Source organism: Balaenoptera physalus (assembly GCF_965194825.1).
Source record: "Balaenoptera physalus genome assembly, chromosome: 1".
In the NCBI taxonomy this organism is placed as follows: Eukaryota; Metazoa; Chordata; class Mammalia; order Artiodactyla; family Balaenopteridae; genus Balaenoptera; species Balaenoptera physalus.
The window spans coordinates 110,304,881-110,330,960 of NC_138882.1; the positions used below are offsets into that span (position 1 = coordinate 110,304,881).

The window sequence follows — 26,080 nt, forward strand, 5'->3', positions numbered from 1 at the left end:
TTTGAAGTAAACCCATAGACCCACAGGAAGACAAAGAGAATGCCAGCTCTGAAGCTTTGAATAAAAGGCCAAAAACATAGAAAGAATTGCAAAGGGGCAATGTGAATGAAAATGGATGTGAGTGAGGGAAATACAATGAACAAGGGAAGGATGTAATTAGTATAGAAAATTCATCATCAAGAAAAAAAACAAATTGAATTATGGGAGAACTGTGTTGGAAGAGATTATTAAATTCTGCCAAATTTTGTAATACTTGCCATTTTCGAAAATTCTGCTTTTTAAAAAGTAGAGATGAATTAATGAGAAAAACAAGTATTACCTGTTTGGAGTAACCTCTCAACCACCCATGCTATGAGATAAAGCAATAGGCTAGATAATTTAAATCAGCATTTAATCATATGGCTGTGTAATGTACTTTGGTTACATTGGCAGCATATTTTACACATACATACACACGCTCATAATCTTTAGATTCACTAAACACAACTAAATAATCTTGTTACCAAAAGCATTCAACAGTTTAGTGTACTGTGGGCCTAGCACTTTTTAAAAAACTTCTGGTTTTTGCCTTTAGAAAATACAGCAGGAGCTCATTCTTTATATGTGAGACTATGGAAGCATGTAAACAAAAAGTTATAATGTTATGTGACTAATAGAATAAAAGGAGAATGCATCAAGGGGCAAAAATTAATTGTTCTCTCATCTATGATCATTTTTTTTTGTCTTACATGAAGAGTGTCAAATCAAAGAAAACCATGGAGAGGATAAGAAATTTGATCTAGGCCTTGAATATGGCCAGTTTTACAGGTAGAGGGAAAGGTATTGAACAAAAGTGCAAGATGTATTTCAAGAACAGTAAAATGGTCTGATGTAAAGCAAATTTTTTTCAAGCTTTTTTGAATGTATGTTTTCCTGCAAAACTCACATAGGCAGAATTATTTGGTAGTATCTCTCCTTATGCCAAGAATCCTTGGGTATAAATAAAGCAGTACGAGGTTGGCAGGGATGGTGGGAACTATTCAGAATTTCAGAGTGTGAGAGGGGGCAGTGGGAGACAGGTATGAATAATTTGCCAACAATTTCAGTTAGCTCAGGGGCTGGTCTCAGGAGGCTTGTTGGAAATGTGTTTGTTACCATATTCTAGAGGTCAGTTACATAGAGTCTAGCTTGCCATGATAGATACTTTAAATTACTTCAAGGAGTGATTGTGGTTTTTAAGGAAAGGGGTGACAGGATTAAATATATTGATAAAACTATGAAGATTATTTTACAGCTTTTTAGAATTCTAATAGGGTAAGAAAATACAATGTGGGGATAGATACGATCATTCATTTATTTAATAAACATTTATTGTGTTTCTGTAATACACCAGGTAATGGGGTTACAGATATGAATAAGAGAATCTCTGCCCTCAAGGGGCTAATGGCCTAGTTGGGGAGACAGATACAAAAATCAAATGCCTGATGTGAAGACTCAGAGCCCCAGTACTTGAGTTGTTTCCCTGGTCCCAAAAATGCCATGGCATTTTTTCTCTTGGTCCATGGGCATGACATAGCTTGGCTATTGAACATCCTTTTTTTCTCACTAACTTAACCTCTGCTGCAGCCCTCAGGTGGCTCCGGGCACCCACAGTGGTACCCTCCTCCTGAGTGTGTCTGTAGTCTGGAGAAATTGGAGCAAAACTGGACTGAATCTGAAGAGTGACATTTTGTGGCTGCTGTGTTTGGGCCTTATCATCAAGTTGGGCATTACCTCCTTATTTATTAAGGTTCTACTACTGCTATGAGCTTAGAACAAAAAAGAGAGGTCTCTGCCCTTGCTCAATTCTCTGTCATCTCATCCAATCCCTGTTCGTGGGCAGTCTTTGCCATGCAGTCTTGGACCTGTTCTTTCATCAGTGTCCCAGCTCAGGAATCATTTTAGACCCCTCCGGTGCTTCTTCCTGATCCCAGATGTGTGGATCTAATCCTGGATGTGAGGACCTGTGGCCGGCTGTTTAAAACGTATAAGGGGCTACAGCCTACTCTGGAATGTGCTGGCTAAATGAAACAAGTATTTTATTAGGTTTTAACTCATACCCAGACTGGGAGAAAATAATTCAAAAGTTCGTTTTGGCAGTAGAGTGGAGGGTACAGTGGAGGGAATGAGAGATCTAGAGAAATCAGTGACCCCACTAAGATAAAGGTAGAAGGGTATAGAGGTCAACAGAGTAGAGTGTGTTTGAGAAATTTAGAAATATTTAGAAGGTAGATCTGATGAGACTCTGTGACTTAATAGCCTCAGTATATGAAAAACTTGATTTAATCTCTGTTGCTCTGTTTAAAACCTTTTAAAGTTTTCTTATGCTTTCAGAATAAAGTCTAATTTATTTGTGTATCCTACTAGACAGTAAATCTCATGAGGGTAGGAGGATTGCTATTTTGCTCTCCTTTGTATTCTTAGCTTTACCATAGTATTAGCATATTAGGTGCTTAATAATTATCTGTTGAATTATTGATAAAGATAAAAAATAAGAAGAAGGACATTTATCAAGGACAAGTCAAAAAAATTTTTTGACTTTGTATTCAACTTTTTTTTCCTTTCCAGTTTTATTGAGATATAATTGACATACAGCACTGTGTAAGTTTAAACTCAAATGTTTTTATTTTGAGTATTTGGATATACATTAATTGAGATAGGGAAAGAGAAAAGAAGAGGAGGATTAAGTAAGACGATTTTAGTTTTCAGATGAATTTGAGATAGCTATGGTAAACTCATGCGTAAATTTGCAGTAGGCAAAGGAAAATACAACTCTGCGACTCAGGAAAAAGACTGGAGGTTGCAGACTGGGATTTGTTAAGCATTTTGATATTTGTAGCCATGGGAAGGCATCTGATTTCGAATGATAGTGCATGGAATCAGAAAGGACGAGAGTCTAACCAGATGCCTAAGAAAATACTTGGTTTAGGAAAATGTGTGTCAGAGAGAAACATATTTTGGGATTTAAAAATTTTAAATAACTTTCTCCAACAGAATAAATTGGGACCCTGATATGGTGTGTCTGAGCACTTGAACTGTGGCTAGTGTAACTGAAGAACTGAATGCTTAATTTTATTTAATTTTTATTAATTTAAATGTAAATTGTTGCACGTGGTTAGTGGCTATGGTTTGGACAGCAACGCCCCAGAGGGATGTTTTTGAGTTGCTAACATGACATTCACCTTTCTCTCACCGATGGAATTATCATCAAAGGAGAGTCTAGGGTAAGGCTAAACCACATTCACACACATCACACATACACGTCATGCACACTCTCAAGAAATGAAGAGTTAAACTGGATTCAGAACATAGTAATGGCTATAAAACCAAAATTAACAAATATGATATGGAGGAGACAAGGTGACTATTATTTTCTAAAGACATGACTTGTATGTAGAAATCTCTATGGAATTAACAACAAAAACACTCTAGAAATTTATAAAAGAATCTAGTAATGTGGTCAGTTTTAAGATAAAGATGGAAATTTGTGAACTTTTCTGTGTATTACCTATTCTATGAAGATCCTATGAGGTAGTTACATTAGAGTACATCGGTCATCCAGAACGTGTTGAATTGCTCGGCAAATGGTATAAGAGGCAGTTGTTTTGCTGTTTAGAAAAAAGAAATCACCTTATATTTTCACCTCACAGGTGTTAAAGGAAGTTTCGTGTATATTAAAGAGCTAAAGTAAATAAATGAGACAGCCACAGTCCAATAAACTATGAAAGTGACTATCTCTGAGGTTTGGATGGGGAAAGAGATAATAATCCAAAAAGTAGTTGAGGAAATAACTAAGATTTGACTGCATTAAAAAAGCTTCTGTATATGGAAAAAAATCACAAAATTTAAAGACAACATCAGTGTTCTGTATTGCCATGTGTGTAAGAGATTCAAAAATATTTAGGAGCTCAGTGGTTAATTGGCAAAGTATGATTAAGAAACCCTTAAAATATTCAACTCTAATGGCAAGCAAAATATAAATTACATAAAAAGTACTAATTCTTGGTTATTGACGTTACTGCAGTTCAGCGAGGAGATTTTTGAGTGCTGGAGATGGAATGGTAAGAGCCATTGTCCTATTCTCAGAGATCAAGAGGAATTGAAATTACTTCTGCATTTAAGGAAAGGAGTGCACCAATAAGTACTAAGAACCTTGAAACAAACGTACCCCTTTTCATATAAATTTAACTTCATGAAATATACTATGCACATGACATAGAAATTATGGACAATCTGAAACTGTTTCTCAAATTATAGAATATAACAGTAAACAAATTGAGTAAAACCTAATTGTCTACTATTAAGGAAACAATAAGAAAATGAAGTTTCTAGAATATAAAATAATATATATGGTATATCAATAAATATATATACATAATGGTAAATTGTGGCGTATTTAGTTATATCTGGATATTAAAATGATCTTTAACACAGTGTTTTTGAGTGGCACGAGTATCATCATGTTCACTGAAAAATACCAGGAAACAAAATTGCATGTAGAACATGATCTCCATTGAATATAAAGAATACAGAGAAAAAAGATAGGAATAAAATACAGCAAAATAGCTATTATATCTGGGTGGTGGGCTTACACATTTCTCAGGCTTGTAATTTTCTGTTCTAAATTTTCTATAATGGGAGCATATTATGAATGATTAGAAAAATAATGAGATACATAGGCGCGGACTGGCGTGTCCTTCGGATTAGAGAGCTGGACGTTCGGCCTGTGAGTGGGAACCTCTGAGTCGTGCATGGAGAAAGAACGATTTAAAAATGGGTGATGTCGAGAAGGGCAAGAAGATTTTTGTTCAGAAGTGTGCCCAGTTCCATACTGTGGAAAAGGGAGGCAAGCACAAGACCGGGCCAAATCTCCATGGTCTGTTTGGGCGAAAGACAGGACAGGCTGTCGGATTCTCTTACACAGATGCCAACAAGAACGAAGGCATCACCTCTGGGGAGAGGAGATGCTGATGGAGTATTTGGAGAATCCCAAGAAGTACATCCCTGGAACAAAAATGATCTTTGCTGGCATTAAGAAGAAGGGAGAAAGGGCAGACTTGATAGCTTATCTCAAAAAAGCTACTAATGCGTAATCGTTGGCCACTGCCTTATTTATTATGAAACAAATGTCTCATGACTTTTTATGTGTACCATATTTAAATTGATCTCATACACTAGAATTCAGATCATGAATGGCTGATGTAATATTTCTATCCTCATTTAAATAAGATTGGCTTGTGGCTAAATAAATATGGTCAGCTTTTTGAATTTTGATAGTAATTCTGGTTCAACAAGTACTATCACTGTTTTCCCCTTCTAAAGAGATGATTAAACTTGAATAAGGAATGTTAAACTTTTCAGGGATATGGTGAATGCCTTCTCAAACCCTATAGGAGATTGGTGTTATATTTAGATTTCTATAACTGGTTATATTAATATATTTAAATATTGAGAAGCTCCCTTCACTGTCTCATAGACCAGCAAGAGTCACCTGTGTTTCAAGTTGTGTTCATTCGCCTGTTAAGGCAAGGGCTGAAGATACACTGACAATGTCCACTTTCCCTTTTTGGTCTTAACTATGCCAACTTAATTAAAATTCTCCATCTAAAAAGAAAAAAAGAAAAATAATGAAGTAAGAAGGAAAAATGGGAAGAATAAAATAAGATACAAAATCTAGGATAAGTGGCAAAAATCAGATTTTAGACTCCAACTGTGATTTTAGATAAATTAGTCTTTTTTAGTCTTACTTTTTTGTAAGATAAGATTAAAAACTTAATAGGATTGATATGCAGAACAGCAATAATGTAGGAGAGAATGCTTTGTAATTTATGAAACATTAAGAAAATGAAGATACAAAGTATTACAATGTTTGTATACATTATTTCCATTGAATGGTGTATAGTGCTTATTTCAGATAAATTACGTATATCATACATAATGGAATTGACTGGAAAACTTCAGTGTGGTCTTAGAATGTAGAATGCCAGAGGGAATATTTTTTTTTAACTTATAGAGTCCATTGTAGTTCCATGGCTGTGTGGAAATACTGTACAGGATTTCTGAAAATGATGACATGAAAAAATTTTAAGGACAGAAAAAAATGTATCATCTCCAGGTGAAATCTCTGTCTATAGTATGATAATAGTGAATTTAGAGGTGAAATTCTCAATTTCTTTTCATTTTTTTCCCCTTATCTCTGCCAATTCAACCCTCTTATCATACCAAAGTGATTTGATTACTGTATTATATTTTGCACCTGTCATAGCCCCTGTAATAACTTCTAAACATCAAGGGGAAAAGTGGGACCTTTTTAAAAAACTTGGTGACTCTTTTGTCACCTTTTTACTTACCCAGGCAGTAGTGGGCCATGTGTAGTAGAAATAATGAAATTGGAAGGTACTTCAGTTGAATAACTTAAGAAAATGGGGTGTCAAAATCTGAAAGAAAAGTTACATATAGAATATAGTTCATTAAGAAAAAAATGTAAAAAACTATACGAAGCTTTCTGATAATGACTTAATACACAAAAATATAGATTGGTGGGATCTATGGATATACCTCTATGGTGAGAATATAAATTACATTTTAGAGTACAAACATAGCCAATTAAGGGTTAGTATTTTATTTGCACAGCCATACATATTCAGTGAGAGCTGTTACATTTAGGTGATTAATCTAAAGATAAACTACCAGGACATTGTATCTCTGAAATCTATTCCTTTTTGCTCAGCTTTGTCACGTGTTAGGAATTCTGTCACTAGATGGTGATGTTGAGTTGCACAGTTTATGTTCTTGGCTTTTTTTCTGGTGTGTGTAATAGTAATTGTAGGTGTACCATAAACCCAGCCAAGTATCCAGAGTTAAAACTGAAAGTATAACTATGTAAATTAGGAAAATAATTTTAAGAGATACAGTACATTGTAAATATCATTTAAGTCGAAAGGTAAAAATCCTTTAAAGCTATTGCTTTACTTTAGACTCATAGACTTTGAGAGGTAGAAGGGATATAAATAGCAATCTAAACTTTTCATTGAAAGAGTGAGGTCTGAAGAGAGATTCAAAGACATTAAAAAGAAGTATTTTTCAGTTTTTCCCTTCTAGATGTGTTAGTCTATAAAGTACAACTTTAGTTTCATTCCTGTGTTAATATCTAGTGGTACTGAGGCTGTTTGCCATCTGATCTAAGGGATGTGTTACTCCTGGTACCTAGATATTGTTTTAGTTGCTTATTGTTTTATTGTTTTAGTTATATTAATTTTGCATCCCTTGCTAAGCATAATGGTTAAACTACACTGGTATTTCTTTAACTGGTACTTCTACATGAATTGAAGTAAAAGACTGTCTCTATGAGTAATTTTGTCCATCTGAATAAGACTTGGAGATAAGAATATTACCACTATCCTACTTAACCTTACACTTGTAGATAAGTTTGTGTGTGTATGTGTATATATAATAAGCAGAAATGTGTTTGTATATATACATATGTCCATATATATGTACTCTATCTCTATTAATTTCTGTTTTTATTTCTATCTCTATATGAATCTCCCTGTCCCAGTCAAGGAAATCTTGCAGTGTGACAGCATTTGAAATTTGGAGATCCATTTGCTTTTTAGACATATCTGTTAGAATTACAGTTTTATGCACAACTTTCAATGAAATTCTTTTATAATGGTAAAAAAAGAGGAGGGGGAAGAGAAGGCAACCTAAATATTTATGAATAGTGAATTGAATAAGTAGTTTAGAAAACAAATCTAAGGCATGAGAAAATTTGAAGTGGTGTTGAAGAGAAGTATAAAATAAATAAAATGAGAAATTATTAAAATATTTCTCATGAAAGCAGCAGGTTGTTTAATGGTATGAAAAGTAAACACAAATTGTTTAAAATCCTGAATATGTTATATAATGATCAGTGATTATATATGATTCAATATCAGTAAGATATTTTTGTTTTCAAAGTTAACAAAAATAAAGGTAATTATAAAGCCCGTGTGTGTGTATGTGTGTGTTTTAACTACATGCAAAGTTTGACCTGTGAAATTGGATGCAGAAGCAATGTGTAAGCTTTCTATTTTAATCATATTTCTTGATCCTATAATAATTATATTTCTCCAAATTTTTTTTTTGCTAAATGAATCAGCAGGAATCTCTGGAAAACACCCCCCACCCTCCGCCCCCAGTAAGCAGGTTACAAGAGTATCCTCTTTTCTTCCATGCAGAGGAGAATATCTTGTCTTTATCACTTCTGTTAGAGAGAGGCACATACTCTACTATGCACATAAGCACATGTGTCTGTGGTTTGTGTCACCTAACATAGAAAGAGGGCAACCAGGCTGAATATCTTCAGATTTTATAAAATATAAAGACAAAAGCACACCATCACTTTTTCTAGATAATGATGATGAAACTACTTTAATAACATTATTGAAATGCAGCTTAGAAAATGTAGGTTAAGCATTAGGAAAATGCTTAATTATGTAAAAATATATGCAATTAATGGCATTTGATTATATATTCCGTGTAATTAAGTTAATGTAATTTGTGTACTATGAATACATATGTATACACACAGTTTACACATGTGTGCAAATGTGCACACATGTATGCACACACATATACATTTGGTATTATCTGTTTACTGCATAACTTAGGAGTGTTACTTTCATTCATTTCAGGGATGAGTGAAAGCAAGATTTGTCATTCAGTTTCAAATGGGCCAAAGATAATTTAATTTTTTCACCGTTCATGGGAAATAGAAGAAAAGTTCTATGTTAATTTTCACTAATGTTTAATAAAACCAAATATATATGTAATACCTGTGGATTATTTATGGATTTGGTAGCAATTGGCATATATGAATTAGGAGCTATGTTAATTTGCTGTTTTTCTCTACTTTGAACTTTAATTAGAACTTGAATGTGAGAAATGATTACCTACTTATTAATTATAAATTCTGAGAAACAACAGCACAAGTAAATCAGGCATGACTTTATACAGTTATATACTTATAAAATGCATTATCATATTCATTAATCCGAGCATTGGTTCTTTCACCCTGGTGCCCACTGTGTAACTAGACAATATTTTCTTAAAAGAAATATTTACAGAAAAAAATCAAATTAATATTGTAACTGCTATTTTATGACAACTTGATACATTTAGAACGATAAAACCAAAACAGAAAATATGTATTATTATATTAGAAGTTACTATTTAAAACAACATTAGCAACAACATAAATAGATAGTCCTTAACTAAGGTAAAAAAAATTGCATTTTTCCCTTAGTAGCAAAAGATTGTGTGTTAAAGACTGCAGAGAAAGGATACAGCTTTTGTTTTGCTACTGAAGAAAAGTACAGAGCTGTCTTACTCTAGAATGCTTATCATTTTAGATACAGACTTTGAATGAGCAGCTAATAGCTAAAATTATTTAGGAGATAAAAATTGGTACTGTGAGGATTAGCTTTAATTTTAAGTATCCATAATTGAAGTGCCACATTATGATTTTAATGTTATGATAATCTTGTTAACAAGCTGTTGTGTATATACTATCATATTTTAATGTAGTTACAAAGCTTAAGTAAACCATAAAGTAAATTGCTTTTTGAATCAGGCTTTTACAAGTGGAAAATTAGTGGTTTACATGTTTTGAATACGCATTTTGTAATTATATTTGGCATTTTCTACAACTTAAGAAGAATAATAGAATGGGTTTATAGATAATTCATTATTGTTTATAAGTACATTGGTATATTTTGTTATTGCTCATTCTAATTTATTTAGATTCATTCCGCATATAACACAATAGCTGATTCTATTTTTTTCTGTAATAGTCTTCTCTTCTAGAAGATATACATTGCAGTTTAGTTTTTCTATTTACCATTTCTCATATATCAGCACACTACATTTAAAAGAAAATTTCTACCCTTTCTTATCTATTATTTCTACAGGTTATTGTGATGTATACTGAATTCTATCCATCGAGAGTTTGTGTTTACTCTATTTTTTGGGAAAAAAAAAAGTGTCTCATGCTGACAGTTGGTGAAGATAGCTAACTGGTTAGATTTACTTTTTCTGAATTTGTTGCTTCAATAAACAGAACATGGTAATTTGATAGTCTAAAGCAGAAGTAAGCAAACCGTTTATGTAGAAGTCTGGATAGTACCTTCAGCTTTCTGGGTCATATGGTCTCTAATTGGAACTATTCAGTTGTGCTGGTATAGTGCAAATGCACCCACATAGACAATATGTCATCCAACGAGTGTGGCTGCATTGTTGTGGCTGTGTTCTAATGAAATTTTATTTATGGAAATTGGCAGCCAGCTGGATTTGTCCCATGGGTCATAGTTCACTGACCCCTGGTTAAGAGCAAACTTGACATAAACCAATTAAAATAAATTTCAAAGAATTGTTTGGTACCTATATTATGAATTTGTGATTTTCTCTGATTAATAGTAAAAATACTATGAAGCTCTTCCAATGTTATTAATAAGTGTGACTTAGAACATTTACTGAGGTGTCATATCTCTTAGTTTCTGGGCTGTTCCTTGAAATTGAATAAGTTACATTTCCTAGATTACTCATGCAAGTGAACAAGCATGATTAAGAATTAAATCGTCAGTTGCAATTGTAAAATCACCAATATGCAGCCAACATGAGGTATCCATATCAATGCCACTGAATCAGTTAGCATTAATCTGTTATGCTTGTGGTTGAAGAACCATGTACATTATGAAACAGTATAATGTTACTCTCCGGTTTTATACTAGTTAACCACAATGAGATACCTATGAAAATACAACATTGTGATATTATAGTTTATCAATTATTTTTATAAATGGATGAAGAATCATGGCATCTACTAAAGCACATAACATGATAGCTGATATTTATTGGAAAATAATTCATTGTGATGTGTTTTTTGTCTATTTAACTCCTTTATAAAGTTTTGTACCCATGGGACTCTCTGAGGAATTACCTCTATTTTAAAATTTAATCAATCAATATTTACTTAATAAATCAGTGAATAATGAATAAATCTTTTTCTTCTAGTGCACAAAGAAGTTTTTTCTAGGATTCAGTGAGAGGCCATATGGGATACTCTGTACTCTTTTTAAAAAAATGTTCCTGATGTTTAAAATTCAGTCTTCCTAATATCTTCCAAGAAACCTCCTAAGAAATTTAGTTAATTTAGTGCATGTCCTAACTTTTAGCCCTATAGTTCTCTCCCATTTTAAGGGCCATTACTTTGGCTGGCAAATAGAAGAAATAATAGTAGTCATTTTATTTAGAAATCTTCCATAACATCAACTTCCATCAAGTTTTAGTGGAAATGGGTGTCTGTCATTGGACCTCATAGGTGATAACTTTTAGTCGATATCTGTGCTGTGTTTACAAACCAGTTATCCTGCCAGTATCTCCCTCTATCTTTGAGGAGAGTTTAGAGCAATCTTTTTTTTTTTTTTAAGATGGGTAAGAAAAATGATTTACAATAAGGTTAAATTACTTACTGGTATTATATTTGTCATTGTCATATTTTTCCTTCATATTTCATTTCTTCCTTCATCCACTTAGATGTTGCTTATAATTTCATATTCTGTAAGGGAATATTGCTTGAGACATTTCTCACCCAGGGCTAAGAACTGTGTTGAAATTTAAACAGTTTGGATGAAAAAGCTGTTTGAGGAATCAGATTTTTTCTTTTTAATAGTGAAACAAGGATAAGAAATTTTTTCATTGTAAAGAAATAAATTACTAGTTTTGACATATAGTTAAATGATTGCATATGAATAAAATATATTAAATAATTAAAAAGCATTGAGTAGCAAGTTTGAGCCAGTTAGAACCATTAATTGAAGCCTGAGAATCATTGCTTAGGTTGGGTCATTCCATTAAAATGAAAGTCTATTTTTATTTGGTAGTAATACAAGACTTGTCTTGCAATTCATATTTCTTCAGGATTATTCTGCTCACTTGAAATTTTTAGAGAATTGATTGTCCTTTCAGCACTTCCACCAAAATATTTACCTGCTTTTAAGGGTCATGATAAGTATTTTTGTCACATATATTTCTATAGATGATATAGTTATTCCAGAAAGATATGTTGACTATATCAATACTAATACATACTATTTGCAACCTATAAATATATGAGCAAGCTTAAGATTATCTAAACATGCTAAATTATTGTATGCCTCTGATTATTTATTATTTTTATCTGCTTATATGTAACAATAAATACATTTTATATATGATGTTGCATAGAAGTAGTATATTTACACAAATTTCCAAACAGTCTATTTAGGATATGAATAAATTCCTCAAGTTTTATATTTTATATCCTCATAAGTATGTAACATGGTAGATTATTTGGACTTGACTCAATCTAGGCTCATCTGTTAATGTTACAGTACTCAGGTTTTAAAATGTACTTTGGAAAGAAACCCTCAGTGTTTGAAAACATATAACTATTAAATACACACACACACATACAACATATATATCACACACAAACACACACACACACAGAGTCACACTCACATGTTCCTTGTAGCATAATTCAATTGAATATCTTTGAATGTCTTATCACATTCCAGGTTTATCTTGTGCTCAGAAGTGATTGTAGTTATCATATATGTTTCCTAAAAACAAAAGTAAACAAGCCTTTTTCTATATTATTCAAATCAGTGTAATTATGGGGCCTGCCAAATACCAAGTGTGGGCTGGGTGCCAGAGTCAAGGGGTGAACTGCCCTCAACTTCTGCGTTCAGAGCATAGTGCCTTGGGGTAGGACTCCCGGTAAAAGAGATGGCTTGTATAAAGTGTTTAGATAGAATCCAGCGATGTGCAGAAAATTGTGTAAGTCATTAACATGTATTTATTAATTTTAAAATCATAAGAGAAGATTAAAACAAAACCAGTGGTGAGGAGCAATGGATGAAGCTAAAAACCTAGAAATAGTCACAGTTAGGAGGTTATTGATAAGGAAACAAGTTACCATCAGCAAGGGATGATTTCCTTGTATTGGTTTTTTAAAATTTCAGCTTATATACTCAGTGAGTTTTTGATCTTGACTGCTATTCTTGAAATATAGATGTATCAGGTGTTTATTTGTGGTTTTAATTAATTTCTTTAAATTAGTAACCTCAGGCTCTTTTTATTAGATTGGAAATTAAATGGTATTAGAGTTTATTAGGACTATCTGTATCAAGAATTACAGTGAGCCTTAACATAAAATTTGAATTTCAATTTATAATTTGAGATTATAATTTAGGATAAGTTATATATATATATTTGTAACATGGTTATGTTTTCTAATTGAATTTTAAAATTTTGTGTGTATATTGGAGTGTAATTAAATATACTGATTGATAGTACAATTTATTGAATTTTAAGAATGAAGTTAGGGTAAAGAAGTTATGGTACATATATACAATGGAATATTACTCAGTCATAGAAAAGAACGAAATAATGCCACTGCAGTGACATGGATGGACCTAGAGATTGTCATACTGAGTGAAGTAAGTCAGACAAAGACAAATATCATTTGATATTGTTTATATGTGGAATCTAAAAAAAAATGGTACACATGAACCTACTTACAAAACAAAAATAGAGCCACAGATGTAGAAAACAAACTTATGGTTACCAAAGGGGAAAGCGGGGGGAGGGACAAATTGGGAGATTGGGATTGACATATACACACTGCTATGTATATAAAATAGATAACTAATAAGGACCTACTGTATAGCACAGGGAACTCTACTCAGTACTCTGTAATGACCTATATGGGAATAGAATCTAAAAAAGAGTAGATATATGTATGTGTATAACTGTTTCAATTTACTGTACAACAGAAACTAACACAACATTGTAAATCAAATATACTCCAATAAAAATTAATTTTAAAAAAAGGATAATTTTAACATACTCCACTCAATAGCTTTCCTTTTGGTGTTTTTCCGAAATGAAAATTCAACACTGATCAAAAAAAAAAAAAGGAATGAAGTTATACTTTACATGCAAGAGTCTCAAATCTCATCTGTGGCATTTTAGAAGATTTGAATAAGAAAGAGGGCTTTGTTATTACACTAATTTTTTTATTGTTTTGAGCTATGTATGTATTTGTGAACTCTAGTAGCATTTATATCTAAAAGGGTGATTCTAGTATAATAGATACAAGGCCACTGAAAACACAATGACATTGAAAGTTTGTGGAGATAGCTACTCTTAGACATGGTTCAAATATTCATTAAATTCTTTTTTATTTATTTATTTATTTATGTATTTATTTATTTATTTATTTATTTATGGCTGTGTTGGGTCTTTGTTTCTGTGCGAGGGCTTTCTCTAGTTGCAGCAAGCAGGGACCACTCTTCATCGCAGTGTGCGGGCCTCTCATTATCGTGGCCTCTCTTGTTGCGGAGCACAGGCTCCAGACGCGCAGGCTCAGTATTTGTGGCTCACGGGCCCAGTTGCTCCGCGGCATGTGGGATCTTCCCCGACCAGGGCTCGAACCCTTGGCAGGCAGATTCTCAACCACTGCGCCACCAGGGAAGCCCTAAATATTAAATTCTTAAGTGTGCAAAGCACAAGCAGGCACGAGAGTTACAATCTTGAGCAAATTTTCATGAACTTTATCATCATAGTGTAATGAGAGAAAAGGTAGGCATTTATCAAATAATCACATAAATGTATATTAAATTGTAACTAAGATAATTCTCCAAAGGAGAATTGTATTGGTAAGAGTGTAGATTATAGGATGATGTGACAAGGAAGATTCCCCAAGGGGGTTAATTGAGCTGAGCTCTGAAGAAGGGCTAGGAGGCTATAGGCTAAGAGAAAAGGTGAAGACATAAATGGGAAACCACTGTGGTGCACAGTTCTTTGGGAATATGGTGCATGAAAGGAACCTCAGCCAACCTAGACCTCTCCATTACCACTAATTCACCTTGTAGTTTACCAGAAGTCAGGCTAGCCAAACAAGTGGGTCATTCTTAACTCTTTTTATTCTTCATTTTTCTCATACTCTGCACTCTATTAGAATTCCTCAGAAAACATTGTTTACTTCCTTTAAAAATATATTCAGAATGTTCAAACTCAGTAGTTCTGAACCTTGAATGCACATTGGAATCACCAATGAGGGGACAAGGGAAGTTTAAAAACTTCCAGTTCTTAAGCCAAACTCCAGACCAGTTAAATGAGAAGTGTGTGTGTGTGCGTGTGTGTGTGTGTGTGTGTGTGTGTGTGTGTGTGTGTATGTGTTGGGGAGGCTTTAGTTAGCATCAATATTTTTAAAGCATCTCAGGTGATTCCTGAATGCAGCCAAGGTTGTGGACTATACTTCCAAATGGGCTCCATAAAGTCTGTTCTCCACACAGCAGCTAGAATGACCTTATTAATTTGTCAGATCATATTTCTCCTCTGATCAAAACCCCTCATTGGCTTCCTACCTCACCTAAAGTAAAAGGGAAAATTTCTACAATTTTCCCTTTTACAAAATACCCCTTGTATTTCAGATTCTCTTGACTGCTTCTCTGACCTTATATTTTGTGACTCAGTTTCTCTCTTACTTACTTCCAGCCAATTTCTCTCTTACTTACTTCCAGCCACTTACTTACAGTGGCCTAACTATTTAGAAATTAAACAACAAATTTAAAAATAACCATGGTTCAGAGGAGAAATCACAGGGGAAATTTAAAAAACATTTTGAATAATAATGAAAATAAAACTTCAAAATATGTCAGATGCAATTAAAGCATAATTGAGGGGAAAGTTTACAGACACTCTGGAAGACAGTTTCACAGTTTATTATAAAACTAAACTACCCTTACCATTTTTACTATATTTGGAAAAAAGATTAATTGACCATAGGTGAGTGGGTTTATTTCTGGGCTTTCTATCCTGTTTCATTGATCTGCATATGTTTTTTTTGCCAGTACCATGCTGTTTTTATGACTGTAGCTTTGTAGCATAGTCTGAGATCAGGGAGCCTGATTCCTCCAGCTCTATGTTTTCTTCTCAAGATGGCTTTGGTATTTGAGGTTCTTTTGTGTTTCTATACAAAAGTAAAAATCTTTTGTTCTAGTTCTGTGAAAAATGCCACTGGTAATTTGATGGGGATTGCATTGGATATGTAGATTGCCTTGGATAGTATGATCATTTTTAAAATATTGATTCTTCCATAGTATATCTTTCCATCTGTTTGTGTCTTCTTTGATTGCTTTCATCAGTGTCATAGTTTTCAGAGTGCAGGTCTTTTGCCTTCTCAGGTAGGTTTATTCCTAGGTATTTTATTCTTTTTGATGTGATGGTAAATGGGATTGTTTCCTTAATTTATCTTTCTGATCTTTCATTGTTAGTGTATAGAAATGCAACAGATTTCTGTGTATTAATTTTGTATCCTGCAACTTTACTGAATTCATCGATGAGCTCTAGTAAGTTTTCTGGTAGTGTGTTTAGGATTTTCTGTATATAGTATCATGTCGTCCACAAACAGTGACAGTTTTCCTTCTTTTCAAGTTTGGATCCCTTTTATCTCTTTTTCTTCTCTGATTGCTGTGGCTAGGATTTCCAAAACTATGTTGAATAAAAGTGGTAAGATATTGATTAATGTTAAATCAATTAATCAATTAATGGTCAATCTATGACAAAAGAGGCAAGAATATACAATGGAGAAAAGTCTCTTTAATAAATGGTGCTGGGAAAACTGGACAGCTACATGTAAAAGAATGAAATTAGAACATTCTGTAACACCATACCCAAAAATAAATTCAAAATGGATTAAAGACCTAAGTGTAAGACTGGATGCAATAAAACTCCTAGAGGAAAACATAGGCAAGACACTCTTTGACATAAATTGCAGCAATATATTTTTGGATCTGTCTCCTAGAGTAATGGAAATAAAAACAAAAATAAACAAGTGGGGCTTAATTAAACTTAAAAGTTTTTGCACAGCAAAGGAAACCATGAACAAAACAAAAAGACAACCTACAGAATGGGAGAAGATATTTGCAAATGATGTGACTGACAAGGGATTAATTTCCAAAATATACAAACAGCTCATACAGCTAAATATCAAAAAAACAAAAAACCCAATTCAAAAATGAGCAGAAGACCTAAATAGACATTCCTCCAAAGAAGACAAACAGTTGGCCAAAAGGCACATGAAAAGATGCTCAACATCACTAATTATTAGAGAAATGCAAATCAAAACTACAATGAAGTATTACCTCACACTGGTCAGAATGGCCATCATCAAAAAGTTTACAAATACTAAATGCTGGAGAACGTGTGGAGAAAAAGGAAACTTCCTACACTGTTGGTGGGAATGTAAATTGGTACAGCCACTATGGAGAACAGTATAGTGGTTCCTTAAAAAACTAAAAATAGAGCTCCTGTATTCCCACTCCTGGGCATATACCCAGAGAAAACCATAATTCAAAGAAATACATGCACCCCAATGTTCATAGCAACACTATTTACAATAGCCAAGACATGGAAGCAACCTAAATATCCATTGACAGATGAATGGATAAAGAAGATGTGGTATATTTATATAATTGAATATTACTCAGCCATAAAAGAATGAAATAATGCCATTTGCAGCAACATGGATAGACCTAGAGATTATCATCCTAAGTGAAGTAAGCCAGACCGAGAAAGACAAATATCATATGATATCGCTTATATGTGGAATCTAAAAGGAAAAAAAAGACACAAATGAACTTATTTCCAAAACAGAAAGAGACTCACAGACATAGAAAACAAACTTATGGTTACCAAAGGGGAAAGAGAGGTGGTGGGAGGGATAAATTAGGAGTCTGGAATTAACATATACACAGTCCTATGTATAAAATAGATAACCGTCAATGACCTACTGTATAGCACAGGGAACTATCAATATAGTCAATATTTTGTAATAACCTGTAAGGGAAAAGAATCTAAATATGATTTTTTTATATATATATAACTGAATTGCTGTGCTGTACACTGGAAACTTACATGATATAGTAAATCAACTATATACTTCAATAAAAAAATTGTTTTAAATAAATAAAAAGAAAAAAGATAATGGATGCATACATCATTCTTTTAAATAACAAAAAAGAAAAAAAGACCCAAATAAAAAGATGATCTACCTGATAAGATTCAGAACAAAGCAAGAATGTCCACTCTTAACACTCCTTTTTAATACCATATTCGAAGTCCTAGGTAATGCATAAAACAAGAAAAGGAAATAAAAGTTATACAGATTGAGAAGGTAGAAATAAAACTGTATTTGTTCACAGATGACATGATTGTCTATGTGGAAAATCTGAAAAATATTGACAAAAAACCCTTCTGATATAATAAACATTATATCAAGGTTGCAAGATACATGGTTAATATACAAAAATCAATTGTTTTTCTCATACCAACAATGAGCAATTGGAATGTGAAATTCAAAACACATTATGATTTACATTAGCAACCCCCAAAATGAAATACTTAGGTATATAAATCTAACAAAATATATATAAGATCTATATGAAGAAAACTATGAAACTCCAATGGACAAAATCAAAGAAAAACTAAATAAATGGAGAGATTCCATGTTCTTCGATAGGAAGACTCAGTTTTCTTAAGATATCAGTTCTTCCCAAGTTGATCTTTAGCTTCAATACAATCCCAGTCAAAATCCTAGCAAGTTATTTTGTGGGTATTGACAAACTGATTCTAAAGTTTATGTGGAGACGTAAAAGATCCAGAATAGCCAGTACAATATTGAAGGAGAAGAACAAAGTCAGAGAATTTACACTACCCAATTTTAAGACATTCTAGGTACAATATTGTGGTGTAGTATTGGCTATAGAACAGACAGGTAAATGGAACAGAATAGATAGCCCAGAAACAGACCCACACAAATATAGTCAACTGATCTTTGACAAAGGATCAAAGGCAATATGATGGATACAGGATAGTCTTTTCAATAAATGGGGCTGGAACAACTGGACATCCACGTGCATAAAAATGAATATAAACACAGACCTTACAGCCTTCACAAAAATTAACTCAAAGTGGATCATAGACTTAAATGTAGAATGCAAAACTAGAAAATTCCCAGAACATAGGAGAAAACATAGATGATCTTGAGTCACTGATAACTTTTAAATACAATACCAAGGCATGATCTGTGAAAGAAAGGTTGATAATCTGGACCTCATTAAAATTAAAAATTTCTCTGCAAAGACACTGCCAACAGAATAAGAAGACAAGTCACACACTGGGAAAATATTTTCAAAAGACACATTTGATAAAGGACTTTTACTCAAAATATACAATGAACTCTTAAAACTCAATGATAATAAAACAAGCAGCCTGATTAAAAAATAGGCAAAAGATCTGAACATTTTAGTGACCCTAAAGTACACTATGGACTTTGGGTGATCAAGATGTGTCAATGTTGATTTATCAATTGTAAAAGATTATGGCCAGAAAATAAAATCTCTACGATTTTAATATTTTCAAAATTGATATCTATCTCAGCATATGGTTTATGCCTAGTGAATATTTCACGTGGACTTGACAAGAAGGTTTATTCTGCAATTGTTGGGTTTAGTGTCCTATAAATGTCAATTAGAGACAGTTGATAGTGTTATCTAGATCTTCAATATCCTTACTGATTTTTATTTATTTAAATACTTATTTTTTTCTGAGAGAGGGTTTTTAAACTCTTCTAGTATGATTTGAAATTTGTCAATTTTCTCCTTTTGTTTCTAACAGTTTTTATTTCATGCCCCATTCCCTCGTCCCTTTTTTTTTTCTGTTTGCCTTTTAGAACTTTTTAGTCTCCATAAGCCTCCCACACACCACTAGAATTCTGCATATATCCAGCAGGGAGACAGACGTGTTTGTCCTCTTAATGTTCCACTTATAGCACCCCTTCCCTTGTGCCAATGATCACTAAAAGTTTTGGTAATTTCTCCTCAACTCATCTTGAGAACACTCTCCCTTCTCAAGATCTTTAGTTTGTGTAATTTTCCTTGCTTTTTCAGATCTCTGATGCCTCTGAAAATGTTTGTGGTTTATTCAGCTTTTTCTAGTTTTTGGCAATTCGAGCATCGATTGACCTACTGTGACCTACTACATTCTGTCTAGAAGTTGAAGTCCCCCTCTGTCTACCTTAACACATTGTGTTGGTTATTAAATTTATGTACTGGTTGAATATAAGCAATTACATGTCATTATAACTTTAGAGAAAAACAAATTTTGTTTTTCTTTTGTTTGTTTTATTCATTTCAAGCAGAATATTTTTTTCTTTTAATTAAAAAAATTTTCTTTTATATTGGCATACAGTTGATTTACAATGTTTTGTTAGTTTCAGTACAGCAAAGTGATTCAGTTATGCATATACAGGTATCTATTCTTTTTCAGATTCTTTTCCCATTTAGGATATTACAGAATATCCTTATCCTAAATAATATCCTAATAATAGTAGAGTTCCCTGTGCTATACAGTAGGTCCTTGTTGATTATCTATTTTATATATTGTAGTGTGTACATGTCAACCCCAAATTTCTAATTTATCCCTTCCCCACCCCCACCTTTCCCCTTTGGTAAGCATAAGTTTGTTTCGGAAGCCTGTGAGACTGTTTCTGTTTTGTAAATAAATTCACTTGTATCCTTTTTAAAAAATTCCACATATAAGGGATATCATATGATATTTGTCTTTGTCTGACTTACTTCACTTAGTATGATAATCTCTAGGTCCATCCATGTTGCTATAAATGGCATTATTTCATTCTTTTTTATGGCTGAGTAATAGTCCATTGTGTATATATACATATGTATATATGTATATATACACATATATATGTATATACATATATCTTATATGTATATCTTTTTTTAAACATCTTTATTGGAGTATAATGGCTTTACAATGTTGTGTTAGTTTCTGCTGTATAACAAAGTGAATCAGCTATATGTATACATATATCCCCATATCCCCTCCCTCTTGTGTCTCCTTCCCTCAAGCAGAATACTTAATCCACTTTTTTTTTTCCTATTTTCTCTAAAGTATTTTTCCTCTTGGGTCCTGTTCTCACTTTGCATTCATGCCTTTAGTGATCTCACCTACTTATTTTGCCTTTATTCGTAGTCTGTGTGTTAGTTAGTGTCTCTTAAATCTGTATTATCTGCCACATCACTTTCTTGAACCCCAGACCCAAAGCTCTAAATGCTTATTTGACATTTGCATGTTTGTCGTGCAAAACTCAACTGCCTTAAACCAAAATTAATTTGCTTTACCTTTCAATTGGTCAGTCTTCTATACTTCCAGAGTTTTAATTTTGGCTCTGTCCCTCAGACTGACTGTAATTTTTAGTAAGCTCCTTAACTTCTATGAGCCTTATTTTTCAAAACATTTTTAATTTATATTTCATTTAAATGAATCAAAATAGAGCCCCAGGTCATTGCTTGTTTTAACAGAATATTTTAGCAAGTGTCAAGTTAGTGTTTATCTATTTTTTCAAAACCATAATAATATACATGCAGGTTATCCCAAATGTAAATGAAGTAATTCACTACTTTGATAAGAATTAGTTATTGATTGGTCTTGTCAACTCAGTTCAGTGGTCAAAAGTATAGGTTTACAAATCCTAAGAGACAAAGCTTAATTGGTTTTAATTGGGCTTTTTGTATGACCACTTAAGCACTTACTTTTCCTAAAGTGACTGTTTTTACAACTAGAATATGCAACCTGTTATCTTCTAATTTCTTTAATTCCCTCTTCTATACTCAAGAGAGAGTTCTGTATCACTGAGTATGCTACACCTGGGTGAACACAATCAAATGCCATAGACTTTGGTGTAGGAAGAGAAATATCAGTGAGATTCTGTAGGGCTAGATAATGTCAAAGACACGTTGTAGGATGTGTCTAATTAAAGTTTTATGAAGTAAATGCATTTATTTATTTTTCTTAATGAATTTGTATAACATGTTAAAATCCTCAGAAATAGTGAGTTTTGGGACAGAGCTTTAGGACATGATACCGTAGTATGTAATTTGAAAAATTATATTTAGTTTTCGTTACTATTATATTCACAAGTGTCTGTTCCTGAAGAAATTCTATGTGTGCTTTTATATAAAATAAAGTTTTTTGGTATCCTTATAATCTGATCCTCAGTAAGTGCTGATAGTACTTAAGGAACAGGTGGTATTTATATAGAGCTCCAAATTATATGTTATATCCCATTATATGCACTCCTTTTTTCCTCCTCAAAATGTCTGCATTAAATGAGAATTAGGGTTAAGAAAAAAAACATTTAACATATTAACAAGTTTGTTTTTTCTCTAAATAGAATGTGATAAGACTTTTCATTATTCACTAGAAATAACATTTTATTGCTGTTAGCACAACTGTTCATAAAGCTACTCCAGCTTAAAAACCTTTTAAGTGAATTTTTTACTTCATTGACAAAATTCTCTTTAACGGTGGTCTTAACATGTGGAATCCAGGGAGAGATGGAGTGGAGTTATCAAGCATTTTCTAAAGATCGTTTTTAATGCTTCTATGAAGATATTAGCACTTTCATAAAAGTTATTTATTTTGGCAAAATTAACCAAGGAACACATAATATATAAGCATCACTGAATATAACCCTAAATGATAGTCTCCAGATACAAATTTCAAGACTACTTTGTATACAAGGAGACTTTGCTTTTTAGCCTTATTTTGTTTAATAATTGAAAGGAAAAAAACAACAACTTTGTAATCTTTGAATAGTAAGATATATGGTGTTAATCATTTAAAACATTTGGAGAAGACACTTTTTTTTTCAGAATGCTTCTTATCTCTCTATCTCTGTGTAGTCACATTTTATAGATACTTGATATAAGTATGTGTGCCCATATTTCCATGGTCAAAAAATACATTCAATCATATTATTAGGAGCATTTGCCATTACAAGTAGTTCTAACACACCTTTTGATTAATATCTTTAAATTTTTTGTGTCATATTATTTTTATCCCTAATATAAAATAATAATTCAGAAATCCTTATATTGTGTATAAAGGAAGAGCATGAAACAAGATTATTATACTAACTCAGTGATATAAAGAAGAATATTTCCTGTAGGGTAGTCCAATTACAAAATAGTAAAACAGTAACAAAACAAAATAAAGTGTTTTTTCTATTTGTTTCAGTAAGTTTAGCACAGCAGGAATTGTAGCATTCCTCCTGGCTGGTGTGTCAAATCTGCAGTTTGAAACATAACTGCAAATAGGAGTTATTTTAAAGACATTATATATAAGCTAATAACCTTAGCCATATAAATGAGATAATTATACAGCATTTAACATATTTAATTTGCTTTTATTGTAATAATTTCATACCTTCTGTTTGAGAAAATAATGTGTTTATTTGAAAAGAATAATAAACTAGTATGTTGAAGACATGTAAGAACAAAACTTTGAATCATTTAAATGCTGCTTTTGCCTGTATCAAGTTTTTTGCAGATGTCTTTTTACTTTACTGTATCTTGATGAGCCAGTTCAGTTTAGTTTGAGAAAAAAAATGTTACTGGTGGGGTAAATCAAACAACAACAGCAACCTTAAGGAAAACAAACAAAAAGAAAAACTGATATAGGATCCTACAGAATTTTTGAAGAAAAAACCTGAAGCCATTTCAGGGCCATACCTTGGACTATAGCCTGAGAGGGAAAAATGTGTTCATTATATAGATTTGTAGACATGTAAACCATATATTTTTTAATGGTAAAAGTTCTGCCTTTCAGAAAGATCAGTCAAGGCATGAAGGATAAGTAGACGGCTCTGACATCTGCACTAAAGAGAATATGGTCCCTAAATTAAGGATCTCACATAGTGAGTCTTGCAAAGATTAAGCTGGGAGTCTTGGTAACAGAGATATCTGAGGAATATATCTGGGACACCCAAAGGGCAACAAATGGTACTTTGAGTAGTAGAAATTGCTTCTGACTCAGTGGTTTCTTGTATATTTCTTCAAGTTCAAAGTTCTTACTGGAGCATGGATGGCCCTGAACCTGTGTGAGAATGTGCTTAGTGGTTCCTGGTAGCATGGCACGTTGTATGTAAATGTGGAGACTGTAAAATGAGTTTAGACAGAAACTTTTAGTCTTGCCCTCCGACATTTAAGCAGTTTCTTATTTAGGCAGAAGAAAGATTCGTCTTAATTAAGGCTTATGTTCATAATTAAATAGTTTTAAAAACCTGAAAGAATTCACTAAGAGCCAGCTGTCAGAATTGTGCTGTATCTAACTACAAATTTATCTGGAAGGTGTTTCACTGCCAACCTTTTGGAATATGTAATCTAAACAGTGTGACTCCATGTCTTTACCTTTCAGTCATACCGCTACCCACTACAATCCGGCTTCTTTGCGTCTCTTTTTCTATTAAGCATAGTGCCCTTTCTTTACAAAGTAAAAGCTCAACTCACATACTGATGTATTTTACTTTGATTTAATATATTATTTACATCCTGCTTACTTCTAAAATAAAAGAGGATCTGTTTGCATGAAGATAAGACACTACTATTCAAATAATAAAATAAATCATGTTTATCATTTATTGCAAAGTAAACAATTAAGAAAGGCATAAAAAATTTTAAAAAAATGCTAGGCAGTGAATAGTTAATATACATGGCTGAAAATTCGATTAGAGAGGGAGGAGGCAAACCATAAAAAGTTTCACAGAACACAGGAATTTGCCATTCTCTATGCCCTTTGCTTCCTCTCAGTCTTCAGTTCTCTCTGAAGAACTGAAATCGTACCTTCTTAGAGACACCTTCCTTGGCTGCTATCTAAACATAACCCAAGTTACATCATCAACATTTCTTATTCATCTTTCCTAATTTATATTTCTCCTGAGAATTCACAACTATCTAATATACTGTCTATATTACTTGTTTATATTTAATGTAACTCCCTCAATAGAATAAAGCTCTATGAAGGCAGGAAGTTTTTTGTGTTTGTTCAATGTACATCCCTACCATTTAGAATTGTTCCTGGTGCATGACAGATGTTCACTATGTATCTGTTGAATGAACAATGAAGGAATTAATAATTATATTTGACATACATGCCCAAAGATAAGGACGGAGATGGGCTGTAGTGTGGAGATCTGAGAATGCAGGACATAAAGATGATAAGTATGGAGATATAGTTGAAGCCATGGAAATGAGTGTAGAATGAGACAAAAGACCACAGTAGAATCTTGAAGAACTCCAATATTAACAATTTAGGAAAGGAATGGGAAAACACAAATGAAAACAAAGGAGACTGGGGAATGACCAAAAAAGCAAGGGGAAAATATACTATTTTTAAAGTTGAAAGAAAGAGAATGCTTTAAGAGGGAGAGAGTAGACAACTTTATTGAATGCTTCTGAAAGATTAAATAGGAGGAGATCTGAAAATGTATTCTCTGGAGTGAATGGCGTGGGCATACTTAGTAACATGAGTGTATCCATGGAGAAGTAGGAGCAGAAACTAGACCGGAATAGACTGTGGAATGAATGAATAAATAAGTAGGCAGGAAGAAAATGGGGATGGTCAGTATAGGCAACAAACTTCTTTCTACTTTTTGGCTGTTCATAGGAGGAAGGAGATGTAGGATTCAGAGAAGAATGTTATTACACTGGAGTGACTAAAAATAATTAGATGCTAATAAGGAGGTTCTAGGAGATGAAAGGAGAAGAGGTGAAAATTGAAAGCATGTGACTTTAGAGACAGTAGAAGGAGATGGAATCCATTTACATTTGTGGGGATTCGCCTTTGATAGGAAGAGGACCAGAAACACCGTTATGATAAGGGGCAGAAGAAACACAGTGGTCATTACAAGCAGGTTTAGAGAATTGGTGACAGCTCTGTTAGGGAGCACCAACTAAAGGCTTTTGTCACAAAAATAAAAAGGAAGGTTATCATGCTGAGGATAAAGGAATGGAACAGAAATGGCTTGGCAGTCAGAGAAAAGATGAAAGTTTTCCATAGTTGTTCTGGAGAATGGAAGAATGAGAAGTTGACCAAAGAAATAGGTCCCGTTTCT

At 33.0% G+C, this 26,080-nt stretch overlaps 1 protein-coding gene and 1 pseudogene across 6 annotated transcripts in view; both read left to right on the forward strand.

The window, feature by feature from the left end:
- The window catches only part of DPYD (dihydropyrimidine dehydrogenase), an 807,615-nt gene that overhangs the window by 114,152 nt on the left and 667,383 nt on the right, over positions 1-26,080 (forward strand). The window lies entirely within an intron of this gene.
- LOC309636499 (cytochrome c pseudogene) overlaps positions 1-26,080 on the forward strand; it is a 104,005-nt pseudogene that overhangs the window by 75,233 nt on the left and 2,692 nt on the right. Inside the window, exon 3 of the transcript XR_014268695.1 lies at positions 1-26,080. This exon is cut by the window's right edge and continues 2,692 nt beyond it. The product of XR_014268695.1 is annotated as a cytochrome c pseudogene (transcript).